The sequence below is a fragment of the Neofelis nebulosa genome, chromosome 6 (genome assembly GCF_028018385.1).
Source record: "Neofelis nebulosa isolate mNeoNeb1 chromosome 6, mNeoNeb1.pri, whole genome shotgun sequence".
In the NCBI taxonomy this organism is placed as follows: domain Eukaryota; kingdom Metazoa; phylum Chordata; class Mammalia; order Carnivora; family Felidae; genus Neofelis; species Neofelis nebulosa.
The window spans coordinates 12,221,866-12,237,134 of record NC_080787.1 but is presented as its reverse complement, the minus strand read 5'-3'; the positions used below and the strand labels follow the sequence as shown (position 1 = coordinate 12,237,134).

At 40.6% G+C, this 15,269-nt stretch overlaps 1 protein-coding gene across 7 annotated transcripts in view; it reads left to right on the top strand.

The window, feature by feature from the left end:
- Positions 1-15,269, top strand: part of CDKAL1 (CDK5 regulatory subunit associated protein 1 like 1) — a 711,422-nt gene that overhangs the window by 161,678 nt on the left and 534,475 nt on the right. The window lies entirely within an intron of this gene.

The window sequence follows — 15,269 nt, the reverse complement described above, 5'->3', positions numbered from 1 at the left end:
CATGGTACGGAAAGATGGAGATTTCGGATGTTTTTTCATGCTCAGCTTTACTCTTGTGTTTATCACTTTGGACACTTTCAGCAATGTTCTCTCTCTTCACCAGCCCTAATGCATTACACATAAGACATAGGAATTTCTCTCCTTTTTTAAATGAGGTAATAAAAAAGGTGTTTGTTGCCCATCTGCCCATCTCGTGAGATGGATTGCATTTAACTGAACCCTGAAATGTGGGTTGCAGTGTTGGGGGGTTTTGGAAGTCAGTTGTGGTTTAGAGGGACTCTGTGATGCAGGGCTGGGAACTTTGGTGTTTTCTTCTGGTCCACGGTAGGTGTTTTTAAGAGAGCTGTCAGAAGATCTTGGGTTCTCGACCATGTGAATTGATTGGTTTAAACATCCCATTTGTCCTGGTCTCCCTGTTTCTAATATGAAAGAGTTGAAACACGCTATTTAGACCTCCATTTCTTTATCCTTTGTGTGTGCACGTGTGTCCTGAGGGTTTCATAGGCTTGTTCCTTTTGTATCTTTCCCTATTGCTGTCTACCACTCTGGTCTGATTTCTTTCTCTTGATCTTTCTGTTTTTTTTCTTCTTGTTCTCAAGCCTTGCCTTTTTCACCTGAGTAAAAGAGTTCACAAAGTCTTCTTTATCTCTACCCTAATTGTTCCTAGTATTCAGATACTGGTCATGACAGAACTTGCGTGGGTGCCTCATGATTTTTATACAGTAGAACTGAATTCACGAGGAAGATGGTTATTTACTTGTTAATTATCTTTTCATTCTCTGTGGCAGGAGAAGCTTCAAGGGCAGGCGTGCTGTTTTGTTTACAGCTATATCCCCAGAGCCTGGAGGGATGCTGGGTGCCCAATAACTGTTTTAATAAAAAGAATAGATTAAAAAAATAAAAACAAAACAGTGAAAGAAAGGGACACCTGGCTGGCTCAGTCAGTAGAGCATGTGACTCGTGATCCTGGGGCCAAGCCCCATGTTGTTGGGGAGGGGGAGGGGCGACTGTTCTTAAAATAAAAAAAAATTAAGAATAGAAATGCCATAGTTTTCCGATAGTTTACCAAATCAAATATTATTTAGGAAGAGTCATGGAGTTCCTTTGCTTTATAGAAACTGTCTTGAACTTTGGCTGGCACTTGAACCATTTAATGAGGGAGAAGTTACTTTGGAGTGATTCTTCCTGTAATAATGCAGGTGCATAGTCTCTTTCCTTTCTAGCACTTGTAGTCCCTAGACTTGATTTGACTACTTTTATCAGTTAAGATCCTTTTTGTTGGAAGTAATAGAAATCTCAGCTGAAACTCACATAAGCAATAAAGAAGTGGCTTATTCTCACAAGTCCAAGAAGGCTTCAGAGTGGGTTGCTTTAACTTGGTGTTGTCATAAGAGACCCAGTTTCCTTGGTTCTTTGTACTCTCCCTTTTGCTACCTTTGCTTCATCCTTAAAGCTTGTGCTTTCTGTGATTATGAGGACAGGAGTGGCAGGGGAGGCCTTATTTTCCTTGTTCGTATCTAGTTGGAAGAAGACTGGCTTTTCTTCATTGAAGACCTGAGCAAGACTTCTTCGTGCATCATTGGTCCGAACTGACTTTGGACTGCTCTCCCTGAACACGGGCAGGGAGATGGAAGTGCAGTTGGCTTGGACTAATAATCATCTCAAGTGAAATAGATGTTGGTTCCAACTGTGCTGCTCACGAAAATCCCACGTGAATTAACCTTTATAAATACGTTTTTAAAGACCGTTGATTTCCTGAACTCCAAGATAAGACTTCCCAGAGTAATTAGGTTCATAACCAAGAGGATGCTGGGTAAAGTCAACATTATCATCATAATCACTTCATTAGGGAAATTACAGCATTTAAATTTAAAAACGTGACAGTTTTTGTTCTGTCTTCCCAAGTTTATTAAATGTGCCACATTGTTTTTGTAAAGTAGAAAGTAGGTTTTTGTAAAGCAGAAAGTAGAAATTGGAACTATGACTCCCCCTTAAGTGTGTTGGCACTGATAACAATTGATATGTTTAAATTATTTAAGTAAAATGAAATCTTGTTGACCAGAAATACCTGGAAAAAGATAAGTAGGACATAGTGAAGCTTATTGAAAAAAAAAAAAAAAGCCAATATATAAGGTAACATGCATCTGTTACCTTAACTTACTAAAAGGTTTCTGATTTACTTGGAGTTATGGTAATGGATTATTTTCATTTGGTGAAGAATTCTTAGTAAATGTTTTTACTAAGCAGCATGGAAGCGTTATGATATTGTGGAGGAAGCCCTGAATCAGGAGCTGAAACCCAAATTTCTCTCATTTTCCCACTGACACAGTAGAGAGGATGGTCTCAGGTGAGCTCACTCACCTGTCCTGTTGTGTCTCGTCACTTCCAGGACTTGAGAGCAGTTGTGTACTCATCCGTGACCGAGCGAGGTATCCCGGCTTGTGAAAATCTAATGGCCTACCACTCTCATGAAGACCTGAGTGGAGATACTTTTTTGCTTCAGGTTTTAAAGTGAAGTAGTCGGGGTGCCTGGGTGGCTCAGTCGGTTGAGCGTCTGACTTCGTCTCAGGTCATGATCTCACGGTTCGTGGGTTCGAGCCCCGCGTCTGGCTCTGTGCTGACAGCTCGGAGCCTGGAGCCTGCTTCGGATTCTGTGTCTCACTCTCTCTCTGCCCTTCCCCTGCTCATGCTCGCTCTCTCTCTCTCTCTCTTTCTCTCTCTGTCTCAAAATTAAACATTTAAGAAATTAAAAAAAAAGTGAAGTAGTCATCTTTCTCCTTCAGAAGGTAGAACTCTCCCACAGGCGTTCTGATTTCTGTGAGCGCACCAAGTGTTTCTTTTTGCTTTAAATAGTGGAGACCAATGTGAATTCGTCTCTTATTCTTTTCCTTTAAGTTTATTTATTTTGAGAGAGAGAGAGAGAGAGAGAGAGAGAGAGAGAGAGCGCGCGCTCATGTGGGAGGAGCTGAGAGAGACAGTAGAGGATCCCAAGCAGGCTCCACACTGTCAGTGTGGAGTTGGATGCAAGGCCCAAACTCATGAACCGTGAGATCATGACCTGAGCTGAAATCAAGAGCCGGACGCTTAACTGACTGAGCCACCCAGGTGCCCCAATTCGTCTCTTATTCTTGTATTCCATTTTCCAGCTCACTTCTCTGAACCTCATTTTCCTAGTTTGTAATGTGAGGCTCTCTCCCTTAACACTTAGATTCTTCTTGAGGGTTGCATGAGGCAGCACATGATGCCTGTGGAAGTTGCTCTGGAAAAATCTAAAGCAGAATAATTTCTAGAAACATGGACAGTGAGCTGCACAGGACCACCCCTTAGGCTCCCATCTTTTGTCTTATTGACACTTTTGTCTCTCCCCTGCCGCCATTAGAGACTTAGTATAGTGACTTTGGTATTCAGGACCTTGATGTGTGGGGGTTGAAATTTGAACCCTATAAACTGGAGGTGAAAGAATGTATTGCTTGTTTTTTAATAGTTTATTATTCTAACATGCAAAACCCACAAACTTTCCCTTTTATCACCATTTTACAAGTGGATGTATGAAACAACTAGAATTTAAAATCGGAAAGTGATTTTTTCCCTTACATTTGTATTTGCTGATTTTCAAATCTACTGAAGTTTCTTCTATCAGCTGGGTGTAAAAAAAATTGCACATAGATTGCAGCTTTTTGGGGGGGAGTTTTCAAAGAAATTTAACTTTTTTCTAATAAAAATGTAAATATTTGGAAAAGAAAACTTTTCTACTGATGTATTTGGTATTACCCTTGTGGAATTTGGGTGGGAAGTACTACTTTTGGAGACAGATAGTTCCTGCCATAGTCACAGACCCTTAGTGCTAGAATCGGCCTCAGGGTTCGTGTTGTTTGACCATTTTCCTGTCTGTGTGAGAAAATTAAGGCTCAGAGAGGAAGATTTGTCTTCCTGTCAGTTATGGCACAAGCCGGGCCCCGAGTCGAGGTCTCTGGACCGTCAGTTTGGGGTTTTGCTCCTTGAACCGGCCTGCCTCTCAAGGCCCCGCTTGTGTTCTCAGGAAGAAGGGGTGCAAGCGTGCGTGTGCAGGGCGGCCCGGCAGACAGACCTGGGTCCTGGGCGCCCTCCGTGCTTTCGACGCTCCGGCCCGCGCGGTGGCCGGCCGCCGCCACATACAGCAGATGCACAAGTCCTCTTGGGGGCCTGTCTTTGAACCCTCACGGGCAATTCTGAATGACTGGGTCTTTTCCCTGTCGTTCTAGTGACCTGTGACAGGGATGGCCGGAGGATGTGTCTGCAGACTAACTGTAGTCTTCAGCTAACCGTGACATCCTGTTTATACACCATGGGTTAAAACCACTTTCATGTGGCTTCTGAGATATATAAGAAGGTTCACAAGACTTTAGAGACAGCTACCACAGTTGTACTTTTCTTCCCCTTTTTGTGGACTGGGAAATTTCTGGTTGTTTAGCGCTACAGTATTTTTTTTTTTTTTTTTTGTATTAGATATTTGTCTTCTGTTTAACTCCTTCTTTATAAAATACGGTAAGAAGTTTAGAAACCACAGAAAAGTGTGCAGGTTAGTGAATTGTTTTAAGTCAGACATCCCTGTAGCTACCACCCAGTTGCTTAGCCATACTGGAAACCCTTCGATGCTTCCCGCCACGGCTGCAGCTTTCTCCCTGCGTCCACAAGTGACCAAGCGCTGCCTTGACTTTTGTAATAATCACTTCTTAGATGGCTTTATCACCCAAGTTTTCTGTTTAGATGATAAAGTTCAATCTTGCCCATTTAAAAAAACCTTTTATGTATTTTTGGAGCATATATATATGTGTATATATATATATTCACTTCTGTGCATTGGTAAACTGTGGAGTTACTTAAAGGAGAAATTGACTGATTTCAGTAGAATTCAGAGAAAAATTTCTGGAGGGAAATGGAACTTCAAAATTAGCCACAAACATTGCCTCTAACCTTTGTAATTAAAAAAAGCCTCCTAAGAACGACCTGTTTTGTTTGTAAGGTAAAGCGAAATGGATAATTGATGGGATTATGTAGTTAAAGCAAACCAAATCTTCTCTCTTCTTCCTTAGCATGTATAATTTTGCGTCTGGAATCTTTCGTACTTGCTACATTGTGATCGTTCAGTAACTATTCGTTGATTATATGAAAACGTCTTAATTGTGGCAGTCCTGTGTAGCGTCTTCCTGTGCGCACACAGCTTTTCGGTCCTCCTGGTGACATTGAGAGCAGCCTCCGAGGCACCGTGAGCACATTCTCTTCTCTTACGTGCCTCTCGGAGGGAGTACGTGGTCCCTTTTTGTATGACTGCTGAACTTTCGTGTCTTCACAGTAGGCGGAGGCGGGAATGAAGAAAACCTATTTTCTTGTGTATTACAGTATGGTTTCATGTGTTCACGTCAAGTTGCTAAATGGCGAGTGCCGTCTGCTGGGTTATTTCACTCGACCGTTTCAGTTGATGTTGGTGTGAGAGATATTAGCGTGATGGCAGCATGAGTGTGGTCACATTTGTCCTTTGGCTGGCACTGCAGAAGTGGAAGCTTGGTGACACCTTCTCCCACCCCCCACCGCCCACGCCCGCCCACCAGTTGTTGGTATTCGGGTGTTTCACATAGAATGGGGGGGCCGTGTCTGTTTCGCTGAGGTTTTGTTTGCTGGAACTAGAAGTGAGCCCTGTCACTCCAGGATTCGTCCGGGCCCAACTTTGTTAGGTGCTCTTGTCAAAGAATTTTTTTCCCCTCGTGAAGTTATAAAGTAGTTGCATTTGTTATAAATGCCTTTCTTATCTGAGGTCAGATTAATCATAAGCAATAGCTGTATTACTTTTGTGAAGATGTAAATAGAATTGTATTTTTTACGAAGGAGTGAGGGAAGGGACAAAGTAGAGAGTTGAGGGGAAAGTTGTGCTGCTTATAATCAGTAGGAAAATAATTCTTAAGAGTATGATAGTAAGTCTTATGAATTGTTTATTTGATCTGTGAGAGTGAAAATCATGATAGGATTTACTATAAAATTCACATGGAAATAAGTGGTGTTGGCACTGATCACATGTAGTTCATCTGATTGGATCATCTGTTTCTGACGATGAAAAAGATTCCTGTTTAATGGTAGTTTTATTAAATTTTAAGAGACATAAACATGGCTGTTAATCACAACTTTAGTTAAAGACTCATCCTAGTATTATTTCCTGGTCTTAGGTGTTCTTTCAGAATTTACTGAATTGCAAGAAGGGGTTTTGTTTTTAAGTTTATGTATTTAGTTTTGAGGGAGGGAGAGAGGGGGCAGAGGGGAGGGGCAGAGAGAGAATCCCAAGCAGGCTCTGAGCTGCCCAGAGTGACTGAGCCAGCCAGGCACCTCCCCCCACAAGAAGTTTTTTGAAAATGTATTCAAAGTGTGTAAAGTGAATCACATCTAGGCATTGCTCTTGAGGAGCTCATAGTTTCGTAGGGGGAGACATGTCTGTTGCAGGAATTACAGTTCTATAAGTCAGTGCTGAATGTTACAAATCATTTGTTGTAGGAACAAGTACATAATTTAGGACAGTGATTTTTTCTGAATTAGCTAGTTCACTTATAATATGTTAAAAATGAGTTGTTTATGGTGCCCTGATAATATTCTCTACCTCTTGTCCCTCCGGTGAAACCTCTTGATTATGCAGGAGTTAAAGCTTGCTGAAGCCCAGTTAAGGCAGGTTTGAAGAAAGTTTCTCTTCTCTTGCCTCTGTTCTGTAGATGGGGATTCCGTATTCCATTACTGTATGGATTAGTCAAGGAGACAACTCTTACTTTTACCTGGGCATGAGTGTCTCTTGGTTAGCCACTTTTTATTGTATTATTTTAAATTAAGAAAAAAAATTTTTTAACGTTTATTTATTTTTGAGAGAGACAGAGACAGAATGCCAGTGGGTTAGGGACAGAGAGAGAGGGAGACACAGAATCTGAAGCAGGCTCCAGGCTCTCAGCTGTCAGCACAGGGCCCCATGTGGGGTTCGAACTCATGAGCTGTGAGATCATGACCTGACCCTGGATGGGACACTTAACCGACTGAGCCACCCAGGCGCCCCTTATTGTATTAATTTAAATAACAAAGTGCTTTTCTGTTACCCCCTCCAGAGGATCAGCTTTTACATTAACTAATGCCTCTTTGGATAAGTGACTGAAAAAGGCACGAAAGGCTTGGAAGTCTTGTTTAGGAACTTTTTATAAGTTTCTGATATTTTTTCATTCAGACTGTGTGGCCAATTCCAAAATCCAGTGGATCTCCCCCAGAAACCAGGTTGGGATCTAATGGTACCCTAGCTCAAATTGTATTCAGGATGGACTAGAAATAAGCCCATGTGTGCATTTTCCTTCTGAACTTTGATTCCTTTAGTTCAATTTTTATTTGGAATCAGAAGTGTATACTTTCCTATTCGTTCCTCAAAATATAACCTAGATTCCTGTTGTAATTTAATTTTTGTTTTTCTTGGTAATGTGATAATTAAAGTACAGTGAGATGTGCAAATTGGACAGTGAATTGAATAAATGTAACAGCTGGTCTCTTTTCACTGTCACTTTTTTAAGGTCTTCTGATATACTGATAGACTCTTGAGATTGCTTTCTTTCTTTTTCCATTTTCTTCTTTCTTTTGTTTCTTTCCTCTGTCCAAGGGTATTACCATCTAAAGTGTTTGCTATGAAGAGTGTCAGGATATTGATCTTAGGGGAGGTGAACTAACTACAGATTTGCTTTTCATTTTATGAAATGAATTCTCCATAATAGGACTACATCTGTTGTAACTTTAGGTTACTTTCTGTGTTGGTCCTTTTGAGGAAGGAGTGTCTTACTTTAATTAGCTTAACAAGAAGGAAATGATTGATTTGAATGGTAACTGCTGTGTAAGTCTTAAATGCAGTTTTAAAGGTGGTGAAGTATCATGTATATAGTGGTCAGATTTTCTGAGCTTCACTCCTCTTTTTCTTGGATCTCGAAGTTACAAGGTACAAATATCATTGAACCTTAAACTTCGTAATGTAGGGGAGGAAAAAAGAAACAGCCTTTGTGTGTACTTTCTTATGTTCATCCACTGGGGCTTGGGAATCAATCTGATAAAAGATGGATTAACGGGGAAAAAACCAAATTTAGGTATGCAGGGGTAGTTCATGAGGACACGTGACCTAAGGAGGAGGTTGCAATTTGGAGATTGTATGCCATTTTAACAAAGGGGTAAGAGTAGAGAGGAGCTGAGATGAAGGAGAAAGGGTTTGGGGTTCCTTGGGGAGAGGGAATTTATGGTAAGGTGATTAGAAATACGTGGGAAATGAGGGTTGTTTAGTAGGGTTGGTTATGCAGATATGAGATGGTTTGAGTTGTCTCTGGAGTAGTTCTCTTCCTGATACTGGAGAGGGTGATGCCTTCACACATGGAGATTTATGTTCTTCATTTAACCTAATTGTTGGGGGGTTGGGCTCTTTTCCTGAGCCTGCTATTTCTTTTTCCTTTTTTCTTTTTTAAGTTTATATATTTTTAGAGAGAGAGAAGGACAGAGTGAGAGTGTGCATCAGTGGGGGAGAGGCAGAGAGGAGGAGAGACAGAATCCCAAGGAGGCTCTGCACCGTCAGCACAGAGCCCGATGTGGGGCTTGAACCCTGAGATCATGACCTGAGCCCAAATCAAGAGACATATGCTTAACTGACTGCACCATCCCGGTGCCCCCTGAGCCTGCTGTTTCTTAATTGCTTTTTGCTCAAAATAATCTTCTTGTCAAAGTGCTGCATTTTGCGGTGGCGTATTCTGGCCCTCTTCAATGACTAAAGAAAGTTCTGGGTGACTTGTAGCATTGTACCAGATTTTATATATATATATTTTTAATGTTTATTTATTTTTGAGACAGAGAGAGACAGAGCATGAACGGGGGAGGGGCAGAGAGAGAGGGAGACACAGAATCGGAAGCAGGCTCCAAGCTCCAAGCCATCAGCCCAGAGCCTGACGCGGGGCTCGAACTCACGGACCGCGAGATCGTGACCTGGCTGAAGTCGGACGCTTAACCGACTGAGCCACCCAGGCGCCCCGCATTGTACCAGATTTTAGGAGGCTTACTTAATCTTTATTTGAGCCTGCATTAACTTCTTCCTGTTTGAACTCAGAACACTAATATTCTTTTGAAGTAATTCATCAAAAATCCTAGTATTAAGGTATGTTTTTATAACATATACGACATGTTAGTATAGTACTACATGTGTATGATTTATATACAACTGTATATATTTATGTATCTGGGTTATTGCCCTCTTTTTTATGCTGGTGAGTTCTTTGATTAAAAGTTTTGGTGGCCACTTGATATCCGACGAGCCTCTAAGCATATACTGCACACACATTTCATTAACGAATTTGTGAACATCATATATATATCAAGTGAGGCTGTTGATGGTCATCATTTATTCCAGAGGTTTCATAGATCCATTGTGTAACAGTTAGAAGTGGCGGTGGGTGAATTGAGTAGACAAGCTAGAAATGACATGTTGAGAGGTAAGAGCCAACACCAAAGGAAGAGAAGAATCCATCTGTGTGGCTTCCCGAGATTATTTATCACTGGGCCACACGGCCTTAAGATCTTGGTAACCCTTGGCTACCGACATCATTATGTTGAAGCAAAGGGCAGTGATGGATGACTGTCAGTTCTGTCTTTACCTTGGGCAAGCTATTTCATCTTTCTGAGCCTCTGTTTTCTCTTTTATAAAATGAAATCACAGGGCTAGAAAGTTTGGGGTGTCTCTTACAGATGTGAAATTCTCTGTCTGCAGTGCTGAAGGCAGTCAACTGCGGGTACAGTTGGAGTGACCATATTTTGCACAATAGGAAATGCAGGCGTGCCATACAAATATTTTAGAAACATTTCCTTTGGAGTGGTTACCTATTTTTTTGACCATACATGGTTTGGGATGTAGGCCAGTGTAGGGGATAAGGCTTCAGGAGGTGAAAGAAGGCAAATTTGGGTGAATAAGTGGGAGCTAATTAATGGGCAAAGACCAGTGTTCGGTGATTAAAAAGGCAGACTTGATGGGGTTTATCAATCTTGAAAATAACCATCCAAATGTGTATTCAAATACGTAACTGGGGATAGATACCTGCAGACATTCAAGTCCAGAGTAACTGGGGTTTCGTCTCATGATCGCGAGACTCAATGTTATTTTAACTAAACCTAGTTACGTCACCTGGAAAGCCAGCTTGACATGACATACATTTCCATTGCTCGAAAACTGAAGCCCCAATTCTGTAAGACAATTAAGCATCCCTACTATCTGGTTTCTAAAGCTAGTGGCTTAAAAGTTGTATCCAAAGCACTAAAAGCTACAGGTTTTTTTCTCTCATTCTGAACTTCAGCATCAGGACTCTTGGGCAGGATAACAGTAAGTCAGTCAACAGCAAGTCCATTCTCCCAGTTGTTTTTCCAAAAATTGTAGAATTATTCCTAATACATCTTGTTCTCTTGCATTCAGTCCGTCAGCAAAATCCGCTACCTGTACCCGGAAGAGTGCCCAGGTTCCACCCACTTTTCACAACCTCCGCTGCTACCTCCAAGAACATGTCTGCCCGGTCTCCTTCCACCTCTGTCCCCTCATGGTTTACTCTCAGCAGAGCACTCAGAGTGATCTTTGTAAAGCGTGTGCCAGAACAAAGCACCCCTCTCCTCCTTCCTCGACTGCTTGTTCCAAAATTTACAAGAGGCATCATGGTTGTTGAAGTATATCATGCACACAGATCCTTATTTGCTGAGATATTGTTATGTTTCACATGGCTACATGTCTAACTATAAATACTTAAAATAGGTGTTCCCTTAAGTATTTGCAGAGAATACTCAACATGCAGAGACTGAAGACTGTGCTTGCTTTGTACACAAACAGATTGATTTGACTCTCTTTGTAGTGCTGTTGTGTGGAAGTTTTTATGAGTATATCCATGTGCATTTAGAAAGGTGAAAGATCATGGGGCACCTGGGTAGCTCAGTCGGTTAAGCATCCGATTTGGCTCAGGTCATGATCTCACGGGTTCGAGCCCCATGTCGGGCTCTGTGCTGCAGATTCTGTGTTTCCATCCCTCCCTCTCTCTTCTGTCAAAACTAAATAAACATTTAAAAAAAAGTGAAAAAAAAAAAGAAATGTAAAAGATCAGATATATATCTAAGAAATACTTTTTCATGAAAGAGAACTTTGGTTGAAGACCGAGTCATTATTAGGAGTATTATATCGATTAAGCATCACATCGAAGGGGAGATGGGCGTAATAGGAAAAAAGAATACGGAGACAGAAGCAGCATTTCCTCCCTGCCTCCTTCTTGTGCAGAACTGTGTTTTTCTTGATTTTATTTCTTGAGTGTATTACTCTGCCATGAGATCGTTCACAAAAAACAGAAAAACAGGAACTGTCGAATACCGTTTCTACTTTGAGGACATTCGGTACATTATAATCCCCATAAATTTCTGTGTGGTTTTAATCAAGAAATGTTTGCTCTAATTTTTATTACACGATCGAAACCCAAGTTGGATTTCTATTCTGAGATCTGGTGTGCAAGGAACAGGGGATCTTGGGTGCCCATCTGAGCTCCAGCACCAACTCAACGTGTGAACATTGGGCTTCAGTTACTGCATCTTCTTGACTCTCAGTTTTCTCATTTGCGAAATAAAGCAAATGATATCATGTGATCTTTATTTTTTACGATTTCTGTGAATTTTAAGGTTCTGAACAAATTATCTCTTGTGTATTTAGTAGTTGACAGAAAAGAGGGAGAGGTTTCTTTATGTTTTCTGCATCACTCTAGTGCTGTAGTCAAGGATATGTCTCTAATTTTAGAAGTGTGTTTCAGGAAAATAAGGATGATTATAGTGAATTAGTTTTACATGTAATTTTTATTTTAATTAACATTTCAAGGCTATCTAAAATGAAAACATGGAAATTCATGCTACCTTAAACTTTCTTAAGGTATTATTGTTACCAACGTTCATATTTTGAAGGATAAAAGGTTTTAGAAATGTGTCTGTGCTGAGTACTTTCTAAAGAAATTGTTTTATGGGCTTTTATTAACCGGAACAAAGCTCACTAAACAAAAAGAACAGGATGTAAGAAGGGAATGTTTAGAACAAGAGGACTCAGAGAAATTGTGTTCAAGCCTTTGCTGCTTTATTTGGTCACATATAAAATGAGGCATTAACATTCCATAACGGGGCTGTGATTTTTGCTTTGATTCTAATTCTGGTCTACCCTAGCATTTTAAGTCCAAATTCAATAAAAGCATGAAATAATATTCTAAATAAATCACTTGTTCAAGCATCTCTGTTTTGAACTTTTCCTCTTAATTTTCTGGTGTTGTGCTTACTCCCTGAAAATCAGCCTTGGACTGTTTTATGACCTGGTTTAGTGTTTATAATGTCACTGGAACATTTTCCCTGGATTGTTGTACATATTGGCTGTACAGTTTTCAGATGTTACGGAGCTAACTGCATAATGGTTAACCTGACGAAGTGCCGTGGGAATGCCGTGTAAGTGCTGATCCTGATGATTATTGTTAAAGTATAGGTGTTGGTGGTGATGTTACCTCCTTTTTGTTTTCCACACTAGTATTTTTATCCTGTGCAAATGTTTCTATAGCTCTAAAGAGCCTTAAAGTTTTGTACTCAACCAGATTGTCTCCACACCTTTCGGGACTATTCTATCCAGGGTTACCAACCGTCACATTAGCTTCATTCCCAGCTGGCTGACTTGAACGTCTGGAAACCTGATAGGCATTCGTGGAACCTCAGATTAAGTGTGTCCTGTGTGAATTTGTTGCTTTCTGTTCCAGTACTCAGCCAGCTGCTTCTTTGGGCCAAATCTGACCTGCTTCCTATTTTTGTAAATGAAGCTTTATTGGAACAGACACACACACACACACACACACACACACACACACACACACACGTAATGCTATATATGATTGCTTTTACATTAAGGTGGCAGAGTTGAGACTCTTCCAACAGAGACCTGTGAGTAGCAAAGGCTAGGGTATTTACTCTCTAGCTCTTTATATAAGATGTTTGCTGATCCCTCTTAGACTCAAAACCTTGGCATCACTTTGGATTCCTCCTTGGGTTTTCCCCAAATATATTTAAGAGGAAAACCCATCTCCTTTCCTTTAATCTTTCTTTTTTCAGATCTTTCACCTGCATTCAGGTCCTCACATCCTTTAGCCTAGAGTATTAAATAAATTTCCCCACCTCTTGGCTCCTTCTCCCCTTACGTTTCATTTTATGTCTTGCCATCAGCGTGATGTTCCTAAGATTTGGTGCCACTCTTTGTCCGCTCTGCCACCAGAACACTTCCCCATTCCCACTAACTTCAATAGAAAATCCCCAGCCTCTCTCTTAAGGTTCCTTCCATAATATAAGCTTTGCCAGTCTCCCTCATACAGGAATTCTGTAGTGTAACACTTTCCTCTGACGGTCTTGTCTTCGTCCATGCGGGAACAACCGCCTTGGGCTCTGTCTCCATTTTCCACCTTCTTCTCCTACCGTCTGCCCTAAAAACCCCCTCAAGTTTGTTTGGAAGTGTTTACTGTCTGTTTCTGTCTGCATATTCCTTTTCCCTCCCTGATACATATATGTATAGCCTGTGCCTCTTTCTTCACTAGTGGCATTTTATTTGATGCTGTGTTGTTGATGTCCTTTTACGTCTCATCCGTTATAAACCAGAAGCTTGTTGAGTGCAAAGTACGTGTGTTCCCTTAAACTCTCAACGTCATGTCTTAGGCGTGCTTAATAATTAAGTAATTGAGTCACATTATAGGAGGCAGGCCTTCCAATTTGAATGTAATTATTGGTGACCTCACAGACTCCCTTGGATGTTTGCAGTGATTCTGGGTGTTAGAGGGAGTTCTTGAGGAAACCAGATGTCACTTCCTCATGTAGATTGTTAATGTAAATGGAAAGATTTTTTTCGTCTGATAAGGTATTTCACATTTACCGCAAGAAAACTGTTTGTGTGCGGTGATGTGTATGGTGCTGATAAACACAAGTAGAAGCAGCAGGCAGAGCCAGGCAGGGATTCTCTTGGATGTGGTAAGCAATCTACCAAACTCAGATTTCTTTGATTCCGTTAACACGTTCCCCCCAGCCCCACCCCCAGGATTCCAAGAGGAAAAATTATACCAAAGCACTCTAATAAGTTATTGAAGTGAAACTCTTACAGATGATGTTAGAATAGTCTTTTACACTCTGCTTATCCGTTCATTCAGTCATTCCCTGCATTCCTCCCGGAAGGTTTTGATGTGGCTGTCAATTCCAGATAGCTGGTTCTGTTAATCCCAGGGTTTTTTGGGGGGCCTCCTGTTCTGAGTTTGTTCTCTGGAAAAAGTTGAGAAAAACAAAACAATGTGCCAGGTGTAGAGACTTTTCACTTCACAGTGGTACGTTCCCGAAACTGGGCTGCTGATACCCTTAACTTCCTCAAATGGTTTTTAGAAACAGAGATTGCCAGGGGGCGGCCAGGAAGACAGTTTGGTGTATAAAGCGTAGTACCCAAGCATGTGGCAAAAAGGAAAAAAAAAAAAAAAAAAGGAACAAAGCATCACTATATTCCAAAACCCACACACTTGAAAAAGAATTAAAGACTTGAAAATGTAATTTTAATTGGGCAAAGGACATGCATAGTTTCTAGGAAAAGATACCCGCTTTGCTGGGTTCGCCACTGTTTTCCACTGTTTTCTAGCACATAGTCAGTGTTTGCTGTATACACGCATGTGAGATAAATGAGTAACACAGATGCATAAAATATATCCCAACCTTCTTCTAAGTAAAGAAATGCTTCATAACTGGAAATGTATGCCTTTGAATCAGCATTTCTACTCTCTGGAATTTATTCTAGGGAAATAATTAGCATAGATTTCACATTTATGTTTCCATAATCGTGGAACACTTTCTCAAATATTCAAAGATGTCTATCTGTCCATCCACATGTATATGTACATATGTTGTTAGCATAAGTTAGCATAAGCACTTAAGCTTATGCATAAGTCTCCAGGGAACAAAACTGGGAGATATATGAATTCCCAGGATAGAAAGGGTATTATACCTTCTATTTCTTTAACTTTTGTTTGATTTTTTTAAAAGTATATTTTATTTTTATACTGATCAAAAGACTGAGAAGTTATAGAATGAGTTTTAGGTACATTTTCATTAGTAATTAAAATAACTTATTTGAATGGCTAACTTGTCTATCTAGAAAGTGTGTTTTTTTAAGTTTGTTAATTTTTAGAGAGAGG